The sequence below is a fragment of the Lepidochelys kempii genome, chromosome 3 (assembly GCF_965140285.1).
Source record: "Lepidochelys kempii isolate rLepKem1 chromosome 3, rLepKem1.hap1, whole genome shotgun sequence".
In the NCBI taxonomy this organism is placed as follows: domain Eukaryota; kingdom Metazoa; phylum Chordata; order Testudines; family Cheloniidae; genus Lepidochelys; species Lepidochelys kempii.
The window spans coordinates 83,609,722-83,623,202 of NC_136382.1; positions in this window are offsets into that span (position 1 = coordinate 83,609,722).

Consider the following 13,481-nt stretch of genomic DNA (forward strand, 5'->3'; position numbering starts at 1 on the left):
AGCACAGAAGTAAAGATAGCATTACCTCAACCCCCCCCAATAAGCTTGTGACACCCCACCCCCAACAACTCCTTTTTGGGTCAGGACCCCTATAATTACAACATCATGAAATTTCACTTTTAAATAGCTGAAAATATGATTTTTAAAATCCTATGACTGTGAAATTGACCAAAATGGACCTGAATTTGGTAGGGCCCTACCTATGCCCTTTGCAGGAAGTAGTGAGGTATTTTTAAATAAATTATTAATTATTATTATTATATCTTTATCTAAATAATATTTTCATTCAGGATTTTATATATAATAGCCCAGAAGTTTAACTCTGTAGAATGCATTTCCAAATTGCAAAAATACCTCTCTTTATTTGTGTCTAAATTTAAAATAGAGATTTCACAATGGTAGCAATTTGTGACTGGAGTGCCCCCATCCTTGTGTCCCTAGTTTCCGTTTGCCAGAATAGTCTTTTAGCATTTCCATAGGGACTGAGACTAGATCACTCCCAGAGAAGATGGCAACTCTCTGACTCGGGAGCTGGAGACTATGGCTGCATCCACGCTGCACTCTCATTGGTGGTGGCATGTAGGGTACATGTGAAAGGGTCTGGCAGGAGGAAGCAGCGGGGAAGAGCTCCAACAGCAGAACACTATACTATTAAAATGGCAGTGTAGATGGGAGATGCTACTTGAGTGTGTAGAGAGCCATGTAGGGTACATACCCTAAGGTTCTGCATGTCTTTACTTGCCTGAACAGTGCCTCACCATCTACACTGCTATTTATACCTGTGCTAGGGGGACATGCAGTGTCTATACTTTACACACCACTGTAAGAACTGTGCAGGGTAGGTGGGAAGCAGGAGGAAGACTGAGAATGTAAGAAAGTATATGGAAACACAAAGGGAGATGGGAGGGGAAATACAGAGGCAGGTGAGGAATAGGAGACCAGAAGAGCACAGAGAGTAACTGTAAGAAGGACAAAAAGAAAAGGAGTACTTGTGGCACCTTAGAGACTAACTCATTTATTTGAGCATAAGCTTTCGTGAGCTACAGCTCACTTCATCGGATGCATGCCAGGAGACTGAATGAAGCAAGGAAGAGATGGGGAAGGGTAAATAGTTCTCTGAGGTGTTGGTAAAGGCTCACGATTGTGTTTGTGTGTTGAACATTTAATTTTTAACCTGAAAATGATCATGCTGAAATTGAGGATGGGAGGCTTCCCCTAAAGGCTTGAAGTTGGACAGAATATAAAAGGGGTTGGTGCTGTCATAATATTTAAGCCAAATCTTATGATTATGTGCAGTTTGACTCATTGTTAAGTGTTTGAATTGATGACACTGCTCATTCACATGTGACTAACCTAGAAGATTCCTCAAGAACAAACTGCTCTACCGAGCTCCTCTGGTAAAGACATGTGTCACTGCCCTGCTGCTGACAGGAGCAATGATGACATCACAAATTAGGGATGACAAGAGGGGTGATGTCATAAGGGGAGGGATTTATCATTTCATTTTAGCAGCAGGAAAGGAGTGACATCACAAAGGAAGCTGCTTATATCACAGCATGAGGGAGAATCTTGATATGGCATGATATCTCAGGGCTTGTCTACACTGGCAATTTACAGCGCTGCAACTTTCATGCTCACGGGTGTGAAAAAACACCCCCCTGAGCGCAGCAAGTTTCAGCACTGTAAAGCACCAGTGTAGACTGTGCATCAGCGCTGGGAACCGCGCCCCTCGTGGAGATAGTTTTTCTAGAGCGCTGGGAGAGCTCTCTCCGAGTGCTTTGCCACAACCACGCAAGCCACGTTAAAGCGCTGCCACGGCAGCGTTAGCATTGACAGTGTAGACTAGCCCCCAGAAACAAAGGGTTGGAGGATGTTGTGGTAGAATGTCACAGCAGCAGTGAGAGGCAGTTCAGAGAAGGACGAAAGTCTCAGCTCAGGTTTCAGAATGGTAGCCGTGTTAGTCTGTGTCAGAGTACTTGTGCCACAAGTACTCCTCGGTTTTTTTGCCGTCTCAGCTCAGTTGCTCCAGGGCTGGGTTCTCACACTGCAGTTTATTAAATTAAACAATGATGGCTTTTTTACTTTTCCTGTGATTCTTTGTAATCATCCCCATCTATTCTGCAAAATTTTGCACTTAGATTTTGTCAACCTTTGTGACATTCCTTTCCATCCCTTCTCTTTTCTGGCCTTCTTCTCAAGCTACTGGTACTCCAGGCTTTTGTGACTGGTATTCCTCTCTATCACACCCTACCCAGTGTTGACAATTCTTGCAATAATTACCATGGACTGAATACATGAGAATCTCAGCTTTCGTTTGAAGGGGAAAAAATACCTTTGTAACCCTCACAGTTGTGCAGAAAAGGCTGACAATGTTACCCTAATGGAGAAGGCTCAGAAATCAGAAAGGGGGGGGGAGGGTAGGAGAAAGAACTCCAGATAATTTTTAAACTCATTATTTTTAAGCCAGTCTCATGATTTTAGAGCCCAGCTTGTGATTTTTGAACATTGGTTGTTGACAAGACTGCTTGTGTTATATAGAAGAGGCAGTGTGGGCTAGTGGATAAAACTTAGGACTCTGGAGACCCTGAGTTCTAGTCCCAACGTGGTCCCTGGCCTCCTGGGTGACCAGGGGCAAATCAGTTGCCTGCTCTGTGCTCAGTTTCCCCATCTGTAAAATCGGGATAATGTTACTAATTACCTTTGTAAAGTGCTTTGAGATCTACTGATGAAAAACAGTATATGAGAACATTGGTTGGTTACAGTGGTGCCTGGGGCAACTGAATGGGTTGGCAGTCAGGGAAGTTTCTAGGGCAGCTGCAGCTGGCATTATGTTCTCACTTTGTTGCTACCTCCGTTCTTCCTGCCAGTTTATTCTGATTGTGAAGCAGGAGAGATCAACAGGTACCATCTTTGGCAGCAGGGAAGAGGAATTCCTGCTGTCCATTTTGCTGGACATGTGACATCACAGGGATGCATGTCACAGGGCTGTGAGATGTGTCCAGTGAAATGCCCAGCACTTGCATACTGTTACTTCAGGCCTGTTTAGTTGGACCCCCTGCCCTTAAAGGCTTCTTCAGACCTTTTTAGTTGGACTCCTCCCACTCTTAAATAGATTAGGTTTTTGAACAGTAGTCAAGCTCTTCCTCATACATTAATAAAGAGTCTTGATATTGCTACCACTGTCCACCTGTGTGGCTGTATGCATTCATAACCAGCAGCAGAACTCATGCTTACCCTTTGCTGAGGTCTGGTAGTGGGAAAGCAAAAGAGCCAATGCTGGCCTCTTCTCCCAGCTGCTGCCTGGCTGAAGACCAGTTAGAGCAGGCGTGGGCAAACTTTTTGGCCTGAGGGCCACATCTGGGTATGGAAATTGTATGGCGGACCATGAATGCTCACAAAATTAGGGGTCGGAGTGCGGGGTGAGGGAGGTGGTCAGGGTTCCAGCTGGGGGTGCAGGCTCTGGGGTGGGGCTGCTGATGAGGGGTTTAGGGTACAGGAGAGTGCTCCAGGCTGGGACCGAGGGGTTCAGAGGGCGGGAGGGGAATCAGGGCTGGAGCAGGGGGATGGGGCGCGGGAGGAGGTCGGGTGTAGGCTCCGGGTGGCGCTTATCTCAAGCAGCTCCCGGAAGCAGTGGCATGTCTGCCCTCCAGCTCCTACACGAAGACACGGCACCAGCCAGGTGGCTCTGTGTGCTCCCCATCCGCAGGCGCCACCCCTGCAGCTCCCGTTGGCCGCTGTTCCCAGCCAATGGGATCTGCAGAGACGGCACTTGCAGTGGGGGCAGTGTGCGGAGCCCCCTGGCTGCCCCTATGTGTAGGAGCTAGAGTGGGGACATGCCGCTGCTTTCAGGAGCCATGGCACATGCGGAGTGGGGCAAGCCCCCCGACAGAAGCTCGAGGGCCAGATTAAAAGGTCTGGTGGGCTGGAGGGAGCCCTTGGGCCATAGTTTGCCTACCCCTGAGTTAGTGTGAAGGAGAAAACAGCCTAGCTACCTGCAGAAAAGGCACCATCTTGGTCCCTTTGAGGGAAGAGGAGATGTTACAGGAGAACAAAGGAACCCCCCACTGGATAGACATGTCTATACTAGAGAAGTTTGGTGTGCTTACCACTCTTTGGTCTCAGCATGCCTTTAATACCCTTTGCACCAACACACAAACTGCTCCGCCCCATGGCATACAGGCAGTCACACCACCAGTAATTACTATGTAGTCCTCTACCACAGCAGTGTATTTGAGAGTGTGTATTGCTGTTGCAATTGTTCTAATGGTGCAAATAGTCCTCCCACTACCATTCCACAGTGAACTGGTCACTTATCAAGTGGCTAGTCTGGTTTCCTTTTTGCACTCCACTGCATAGGGATACGTTGGCCAGAAGCCATTTACCTACACAAATAGTGGTGCATGCTCATTTGAACACTGTTTTCACACGGATCAACATCTACTGCAATCCAGTTGCTTCACCAGCATGTCTCAGAAGACACTGTCCTAGAAACTGCCTGCCAGAAGGCTCGAGGCCAATGTGTGGGCACTGGTATTTATCTTGGGAAAGGAGAAGAGGAAGGACCTGCTGAGCTCAGTCATATGCGGTACTTTGGTGTGTGACTGTGTGGCAGAGATGGGTGTCAGCAGAAGTGGTAAGCAGTGTCATGGAAAGATAAAGGAACTATATATTAAGGTTCAGTATATTAAGCCATTGGACTATTGGTCAAGCTCTGAGATCAAAATGTGCCCATTTTATAAACAGCTGGATCAGATTCTCAGGACTTGCCGTTCCACCCAGCCTGCTGTGTTACTAAATAGTATGGGAGCACCTAATAGTTTAATTATGATGGGTGTGGAGGAGGAGAAAAATAATAGCTCAGTGGACCAGAGGGATGAGAAACCAGACCTAGAGATGCCCAACAGAGTGACAAGATCTCAGAATCTCTTTGGGGAGGACCCAAAATCCTATCATGGCAGCAAAGGTGGTAGTTGAACTGGTTCAACAGGAGGAGTAATCTGTATAATAAGATTCCAGGAATGTCACTGGGTGTCACTCTAGCCTAAACTGTCTGTTGAGTCACAATGAAGCAATGGAAACAGCTACAAGCATAGTTGAGAGCTCTTTTTGTTCAGAATATCACTACGTTGAATCATCATTGGGTTTTGTGGCCTGTTGCCATCCGATTTTTAATTTCTCAGCCATTTTGACTTTGCAAATTACACCTGTGTGGTGTAAGGCATGTATCTATGTCATGTCAAGAGTCTTAGCCCAGTGGTTCTCAACTTTTCCAGACTACTGTACTTGTAGGAGTCTGATATGTCTTGCGTACCTCCAAGGTTCACCTCACTTAAAAACTACTTGCTTACAAACTCAGACATAAAAATACAAAAGTGTCACAGCACAATATTATTGAAAAATTGCTTACTTTCTCATTTTTACCATATAATTATAAAATAAATCAATTGGAATATAAATATTGTACTTACATTTCAGTGTATAGAGCAGTATAAACAAGTCATTGTATGAAATCTTAGTTTGTACTGACTTTGCTAGTGCTTTTTATATAGCCTGTTGTAAACCTAGACAAATATCTAGATGAGTTGATGTACCCCCTGGAAGACCTCTGCATATCCCCAGGGGACACGTACCCGTGGTTGAGAACGACTGTCCTAGACCATTGTAATAAGAGGTAATGAAACACCATCGTTACAGCTAATTTTCATGCACCAATTTCATTGGTTGTATGAGGGAAACAGCACAGATGGTGAATAACTTGGCCCAACTGCCATACACATAGATCTCCCAGCACAATCCTCCTTAGACACAGATCAACACAACCACCCAAACAACAACAAAACCAGCATACACAATAGCTCCAACCTCACACAGCTGCTCTCCACAGCACATATTCCTCATTCGCCACCTTCACAAATCAGCATAATTCTCCCAACACAACCCACACACAAATAATACAGCTAGCACACACAGTAACCCCAAACATCACTCTAAAGCCTAGAATGTCTGTTGAGCCAGTGTGAAGTGATGGAAATAGCTGCAAGCATGGTTGCGGATTCTTTTTATTTACAGTACTGTACCACCAGGTTCAATCATCACTAGGATTCATGGTCTGTTACTGTCCAATTTTAAGTTCTCAGCCATTTTCAGCTTTTTTGCACATGACCTTTCGAATTACACCTGTGCAATAGTACAGGCTACTAACTAGGAGAGAAGGAACACCTCTACAGTGACACAGAGTGGGTACATAAATACAAGGTGTACGTAAAGTGACAGATGGGAGTGGATTTTGCTGGCTTAGGAGTTGCGGGAAGAGGTTACAAATAGTGGGATGGAAATGACAATCTAACAGATACCCCTATTATTGAGAGGATACACTGTAACACTTCTTGAGGCACCCAGGGCTGTGAGTCACCTTCTTACCACCTTCTTCCAGCATGAGGGAGTCTTGCCTGTGCCAGCTGGGCGTTAGCTCCCTAACGCAACCAGCCTGTCAGCTACTCAAGCACTCTCTTCTGGACTAATCAGCCCTGCCAATTGATAATACATGCACCCCCACCCTCAAGTCCTTTCAAAGTGTCCCCCTGTGGTATCCAGCCCCTGATCCCTGGATACCCACAGAAATCCCAGATGCTCCATTCCCAAAGGAATACTGTACTGCAGTTTACCTGTTTTCCTTTAGTCCATGGCTCCTTTGTCACATACAGCATTTGAGGTTGATTATAGTTAAACAAAAGGATATTTATTTTAAGAAACAACAGACATTCAAATAGACACAAGTGTGAGTGTTAGAAGCAAACAGTTATACAAAACAAAATCATAAAATGCAAACTAGAGCCTATAGTTATTAATAGTTACCTTTCCTATCTAATAAAGTAGATTATCACCCCAAAGTTAAGTCTTTTGCAGAGTTTGCTAGCCCCAAGGGGCCAGGAGGCCATCATTCATGAAGCATTCCCACTGTTTCAAGATATGCCTCAATGAATGGATCCAGGATGTCTTTCTCCAGCCTGCGATATACTGAATCAGTCTTTTGTTTGTATTCACAGGCAGGGTGATCCCCTCAATGTCATCACTCCTTTTCACTGCTAAGTGGTTTTGATGTTTATAGTTTGTCTTTGATGGTTTTCCATTTACTTTTCTGGGTTGGTGCAAAGGTAGACAACTGAGCAATACATTACATAATCAGCTAGCCAAAGAGGGATGACAGCTCCCTCCATCTTGAGATGAGCCATCATCAAAACATATGATTCCTTGGTGACCCACTTGCACTCTAAGACCATAGGGGCATAATTTTCAATATAGTTACATTATTCCATAAATATTAGCTGTACACACATCTCACAATGATTATGAGTATCCATAAGTTACAAGCTTTCAGTAGGGGCCTCACATGCTACCCTTTATGGATAAATACCATAAAGTGATGTATTAGGTATAGTGAGTTTGCCAGGTCTGTGACAGGAATTGTTTGTGAAGAACAGTAACCCCTTTGCCAGTTGGCACCAATGGGCCTCTGTGTCACACACACTCAGCTTTTATGCCACTACATTTAACTTCTATGATCTAATGACCACCTTCAAAAATAACTACAAGAAAGTGCTACTGAATCCTGCAACAGCCAGAGTTTTCAAAGGTTGTAAATGACCAGCAGATGGCAATAAAACAATATAAAATTTAAAGCTTACAATCTCATGCCACTGCTAAATAAGTCAAATAATAGAAAGATGATGGATTTCAAACAACTGGCCAGCTCTATAATGATTCTAGTTTCAAAAACCTAGTAATACATCATCTAAACCTATTGAATCTGGGTTAATGTACCTACTATACCTGGGTTAGTGCAAGTGCACTGAATAAAAAGGAAGAACTTTAACATTCGTTTTATATTTAGGTAAGGAGAAGAGAAGAAACCCCAACAGATTTGTATGACATGTTTATTATTGAAATGGAAATTACTGATAGAATAGTTCTTTGTAGAAGCTTCAGAAGCACCTGTAACCAGTGATAAACTACAGCTAGTGGAAGGACTGTAGAGATAGTCCAGTATATATAATCAGGGATCTGCCTCAGGCAATCAGTGATTTTCAGTGGCAGTGCAAAATATGGTCTTTGTTCTGCACCTTCATCAGGACTCAGTGGCACCTGTATTATGCAATCAGCAGTACATAAGAGCCTTTGTATTTGGTCTATTTTAGAAATGTCTCTGTGTGCATGTCTAGTGACATGGGATGATCAATAAAAAAGAGTCTTGGTCATCAAGCATTCCATGGGATTAACTCAAAATTTTGGAAGAAAAACACCTTGATGAAGGGAAATGTACTGTCCCATAGGGGGAATGTGTCTCAGACCAGTTCCAGTTGGAGAGGTGTTCACATCACTAAGAACATCACCATATTAATTCAGAGTAACAGCCGTGTTAGTCTGTATTCGCAAAAAGAAAAGGAGTACTTGTGGCACCTTAGAGACTAACCAATTTATTTGAGCATCCGATGAAGTGAGCTGTAGCTCATGAAAGCTTATGCTCAAATAAATTGGTTAGTCTCTAAGGTGCCACAAGTCCTCCTTTTCTTTTTACCATGTTAATTGACACCATTGCTGGCATTTTAGCAAAGAAGCCATGGATTAAATGGTGATCAAGACTGAACTAGAGTTGTGCCCTCATTGGCCTGTCTCTCTAGAGTTTGCACAGGAGTACCACATTCATAGCATCACTCCCGCCTCCACCAGTACTCTGCAGATACCCCTGTGCTTTGGCTACAGCTGGAGGTGAAGCCAATGTGGGAAGGAAAAGGGACTGGAGCTCTCCTTGGCCCAGTTCCCTGCAGGCTGGTGAAATTTCCATGGGTTGACAGGGTGATTCAGCCAGTCCTACTGCCAATGGGAGAGGGGGTAGCAAAACAGCACAGTGGAAGTGGGGAAACAGAAATTCCATTACATAGTCCCCATAGCCTGTAGAAACTCCTCAGTTCAAATGTGTGGTTACATACAACAGGAAATTAGGAGTGTTCCTAAGTAGAGAGATTGGCAAAGTCAAGAAAACAGCTGCTCTGTGCAGCATGCTCCCCTACTAACTTGCTAGCAACTAAGGTTGCATCTGCAGAGGGGGACTGTGGGCACCCACAGTATGGGATCCAATGACAATAACGTTCCTGGTCTTGGGTGAACTATGCTGCCAGGAGGAAGGGAGAGACCTGGCAGGAGGAAGGGAGAGACCTAGGAGGGGCCAACACACCTAATGATTGTTCCAGAATCTGCAGACTTTAGGGCGGGATGCTTTGTATATGTTTCAATTTGCCAGGTAACTCCTATCCCTACCTCTCAGGACTGCCACAAACCACACTCTTCCTGAGGGATAGAATCCCTCTAAATCTCCAAACTGAAACTCAAGGGGCAAATTCATCGCAGGTGTAACTTGATCAAAGTCCTCCAAGTTACATCAAGAATGAATCTGGTCTGAATTTGAGTACTTTCCCCCTTCCAGTAGTTTTCTTCTGTGGGATGGGAGAATTTAGTCCAGTGTTCCTTTAATTGATATTTTTTTCATTGGCCTCGGCTGAAAGTACTGGTAGTATCACGTTCCCCTGGGAGTTTAGAATGATGTGTCTCTCTTTGCCTTTTGTTTGTTCGGGATTTTTAGTTTGGTTTGGTTTGGTTTTTTTTGGTCAATCAAGTGAGGTCTTTCTCCAGCTTCATCAGACATTGGCGGGGGGAAACTAACTCTCCTTCTCCCCTTTCCTTCTCAGCCACAAAGAGAGCAGCTTCCCCAGAGAATGAGATTAATACCCCAGTAAGGGTTGTGCACTTGAAGAGGTGGATTTGCTGAAGTGTTTTAAAAGAGTTGGAACAGAGCAGTAATATTGTAAACAACAACAGTAGAAGCTGGAGAGGCCACTGCTGCTTCTCTAGAAATTAACAAGTGTTGTGGTTAAATCCAGCAACTGGGACTCAAGCGTATTATGAGGATAGGCACAACAAAGATGCAGTAAGTGGATTATCTGAAAAGCCTTTTTTCTCAGTTTCTCTTATTTCTTTAAATTAATAATTTTAAGCCATTGTTTTTAATCTGGTCTAAAACTATTAAATAGTATAATCTTTAAAAGTGGGCATTAAATTGTACGTTACTGATAAATACTGGGCATTCAAAGTCCCTCTAACAATATCTGTTTTGATGATTGACCCTATGAATTGGGGAAGACATAACTGACTCAGTCACTAAGATCCCTATTGGTTAAAATATTTTCCAAGCTGATTATAAGGTTTAGAACTCAAATGGTCTTTGTACAGAGACTCACAAAATAACTTTTTTTTTAAAAGGTTATCACCCAATTCCTTTTACCTCCAATTTAGTATTAGAGGTATTGTTTACTCCACTGCCACACCAAAAGTGCTAGGGAATCATGATGTTATGGTCCACTCGACGGTATTGATCCAAAACACCACAGCTTAGAATAAGATAACAGTACAGTGTTTACAGGCATTCCTGTAGTTGTTGTTTTTTAAACAAGTGTTCTCTCATGCATTTTATTTACTTCTCAGTGGGTCCCGTTCTATAGTCCTTAATCAGGCAAAACTTTCAGTGACATCAATGTCTGATTGATATCAGTGGGAGTTTTGCCTGAGAAAAGACTGTAGGACTGGGAACATTATGTCATTCATAAGAGCTTGTATTATGTATGCGGTTGTCCGAAGGATTTTAACATGTTTTGTTAATGACTTACAGTTATATTACAATTCTCTTATTTATCTATCCTCTCTATTTTTACTAACAGCATCAATCTGCTTTATACACAAAGGGCAAAGGCTTTGTGCCTGAATTTAAAGTTATTGTGGAGTCTGAAGGGGAACTGAGGAAAAATATTTATTTAAAAGCTAAATTCAACAAATATTAAAGTGGACTTACAGCCAAAATAGTGACTGTAAAAATGGCATCTTCTTGCTCAGCAGATCTGCCCCCTGCATGTAGTCAGTCATCTCTGTGACAAAAATAAGTATTTACTCCCAAGCAGCAAAGTTATGAGAGAGTGGGTTGGATTTTTTTTGTTTTGTTTTTTTTTAAACAGAATGACTTTTCAGAGGAGAGCCACATTTTAAATTCATACATCAAGAGAGAAAGAAGCAGGAAAACTATTCCAGAACTTTTAACAGATCTCCTGACCCTTTGTCCCCTACCACAATTCAATCTTTCCCCTTTTTATGTCCTTGCAGGGAGGTATTCTGTATTTCTCTCTGCCCACACTGAGTTCTCCCCCTTTCCTCCTGCACTAATTTTTGCTGAAGCTGGTGAGGAGATAGCACTACTCCTCCCCCAAGATCTGACATATACTGTTCCTGCAGTTCCATTTCACCTTCACATGTTGCTCCACCAGACCTTTGGATCCCCTAAACCTTTAGCAAATTTGCTTTCACAATTTAGATGATATGAAACCCTCTTTTGTAAGACACTCCACTGTAGAGCCAACAAGAGCTCTCAAACTGAGTTGATTTACCATGGCAGCAGTTCAGACTATTATACTCCCAGTGTAGAACCAGAGCAGTAGCAACAGGATTTATTCGTGAGGAATCAATATCTTTACAGAGTTAGAGACAGACTACAAAAAACAAAGCAGCAATGGTTTATAGCTACCTACATAGAGAGACACCAGGGTCAGCAGTGAAATGCATACACAGGGAATCAGGAATAGGACTGATGTCCTTTAGTGCCAGAACATAATATTCTGCTCAGTGAACTAATGGAGCAGCTGTTCTACTTCAGCCCATAGATGATAAAAACTTGAGAAAATTGTGTACATTCCATCCAGCAGCGGGGAGTGGTACACAAACCCAGGTAGTTCATTACAAACCAGCTGACAGCTCCAGAGAATAATTATTACTATACTCTCCGCCTTTGTGCAGTGGCCATATTTTGATTCAATCCACTTCAGTGAACAAAATACAGCTTTGGCCCAATCCTGCAGTCCTGCTACATGCAAAACTTTCATTGAACTTAGTGGGAGTTACGTGGGCTGAATCATTTCTATATTCTGTGGGACAGTTTTTTAAAGCTATTCCCCTCCCTTTCACCCAATTTGAAAGTGCTTTCTTTTTTAAATCCCAAAATGACTCAAATATATCATTGTGAGGTTCCATATTTATTTTATTTTGATTTCCAGATCAGATATGCTCAGTTTACAAGTAAGCAGATGTTTTTTCCTAACTGCCAGTCCTGCAAACTCCTCCTGGCATCTGAAAATCAAGCTGTGTTCTCCCTGACTCATGAATCAGCACCAGTTTATTCTGTAGGCCAAATTCTGAGGCTGTACAGGTAGCTGAGGGCGCAGTTTGAGCCTGTAGAATCTTTATGATTACTCATCACAGAGTCACACTGCACTTTGTAACATATTTCTGCAACCACAGCCTTTTAAAACATGGACCATCATGGAGAATCACTACTCAGTTGAAGTGAGACCATCTGATGCAAACATTTATACAATGACATAATACTTTCAGTATTATTCTTTAAGCCATTCCTTATGCAGCCTGACATTGATTTGCCTTTTTTAACCACCACTGCACAGTGAGCAGAGACCTGCATAGAGATCTCCTGCGTGGCTACACTCCTGAGTAGCGGAAATTACTCCTTCAATTGTGTAATGCTGTGCATGTGACAACACTGAGTGAAAAAAAGTCAACTTCCAAAATATTTTTGCACTCCTAAAACTTAAAATAGATTAAACAGATTTAAAAAAAAAACAAAAAAACCCCTAACATTCTCTCCCTGCCTCAGCCTTAAAAATAAATAAATTATTGCTAGGCTGAGACCTTGTTTGACAGTTTGCATCATAGTGAATTTTTACCCCTGAGCTATAAACTCCTAAACACAGTTTATAATGGAAATGCTGACAGACCCTTAACCATAGTGGCATTGAAGGGCACTGCTATAATTTTAATAAAGCTGTCAGATTAAGTGACTGCATGGTTTTGCAGCATGATAGTAATACGAGTTCTTAACTGTCAATTAGTTAACTGGCTAATAAAAGAGTCTAGTTTATAGGATTTTACTAATGAATATAATGCTTTGTTTCTGGGCAAAACATATGCTTTGGATATATAATTAGAAAAAGCCCCCCCTCTGTCCCTCATCGAGAGAGCATGTGCAGCTGAATAAAAGGGCTTATTATACCTGTGAGGGGTCAAAGTCTGTGGATCTGTAGCTTATGGTATTATGACAGATTACAAAATCACTCTATTATGTTAGTCAATCTGTTTCCAAACACAAACTAGCAGGAAGCTGTGCACTAGAAACTCAAAAATAAGACTCCCATTGGCTTTTTTCCTAAAGTCTTATGATAGGTCAGCTGTTAGTGACATCACCTCTGTCAGATCACATGTCAGAACCTTTAGTGTATGACTTCTGTCTTTATTATTCCAGAACCTCTTCACTGACAATCAATCCGTGCTTTCTGTTGCAAAGAGCTTCTAGTAAGAGCTGAAACAAATTTGAA